The sequence below is a fragment of the Cornus florida genome, unplaced genomic scaffold, assembly GCF_030987335.1.
Source record: "Cornus florida cultivar Cherokee Brave unplaced genomic scaffold, ASM3098733v1 CherokeeBrave_3.0.0_Hap2_Chr11, whole genome shotgun sequence".
Classification (NCBI taxonomy): Eukaryota; Viridiplantae; Streptophyta; class Magnoliopsida; order Cornales; family Cornaceae; genus Cornus; species Cornus florida.
This window is the reverse complement of record NW_026775581.1, coordinates 5,263,352-5,264,606: the sequence shown is the minus strand read 5'-3', so window position 1 is coordinate 5,264,606 and position 1,255 is coordinate 5,263,352. Positions and strand designations below refer to the sequence as shown.

At 38.4% G+C, this 1,255-nt stretch overlaps 1 pseudogene; it reads left to right on the top strand.

Moving 5' to 3' along the window:
• The first annotated feature begins 280 nt into the window (after window positions 1-280).
• On the top strand, window positions 281-379 carry LOC132287283 (small nucleolar RNA R71; annotated as a pseudogene).
• Window positions 380-1,255: the final 876 nt, after the last annotated feature.

Here is a 1,255-nt window from a genome sequence, read left to right as displayed (position 1 = left end):
CAAGAATTGATCAAACCTTTGAGATAATGATTTCATCTTGGCGGCAATTTCATTGGAATGGTCGACTTAATGTAAGCCAACACTCTTCCTACCACTAGAATTTCTACCATTCTTCGAAGATAACGTTCGATGGAAAGAATTTTCACGCGTGCTCTCATAAAGACGTCACACGTCATCTTCATGCCTATCAATGTAAGAGTCACCCATGGAAGGATCAACCATGCCTTTGTAATTATCCGATAAGCTCTCAAAGAAATATTGAACTAATTGCCATTTGGGCATGTCATGATGTGGACACTTCCTAAGCAATTCATTAAAGCATTCCCATGCCTCATGAAATGTTTCCCCATATCCATGTGAAAATTCCCTAATTGAAGTTCTCATGGCATTGGTCTTAGAAACAGGATAGTACTTCTTCAAGAACTCTTGTTGCATTTCTGCCCAAGAAATTATTGAAAAAGGCCTAAGATTGTTAAACCAATATTTTGCCTTATCTTTGAGGGTGAATGGAAAAAGTTTAAGCCTTAAGACCTCTTTTGGCATACCCGTGTATCTCACAGTGGAACATACTTTAAGAAACTCATCTAAATGCTTGTACGGTTCTTCACTTGGAAGTCCATGATAATTATGAAGCATTTGTATGGTTTGTGGTTTGATCTCATAGTGGTTATGTGTGTGCATTGTATTCATTAGGCACATAGTGATCTCTTAAAGTAAGGGGAGGATTAGCAATTGGAGGTGCAATATGGGCACCTTGATTTCCTTGGATGATGGGTGGTTGTGGAGCATACATTGGCCTTGGTATTCCCAATGGAACTTGGCCTTATTGTTGTGGTTGGTGAATGAATGGTCTTAGCATGCCTAATGGTACTTGCATGTTATCATGATGCATATTGGAATGGAGGATACCTTGTTGGTCTATGTGACCAATGTCCTCCACATGGTCCTCATTGTTTACTTCCATTGTAGAAGTAGAATGATCAAAATTACCCCTTCCCCTAGGTGTACGAATAATGGATTCTAAATTCAAATTAAGAGGGATAAGAGTATGATTTAATGACCAACGACCATGCATGCACAAAAAGACACAACAAGCAACAAGCAATGAACAAACACTTCACCTTTTTAACAAATCAATCAACAACAAACTTCCTCCACATGCAATGATCCTATACTCCCATGCTTTCAAAAATATGCAAAGAACAATAAAATGCCTCCACGCGGGCTTACGATTTATCTAAGAATTGAAATACAA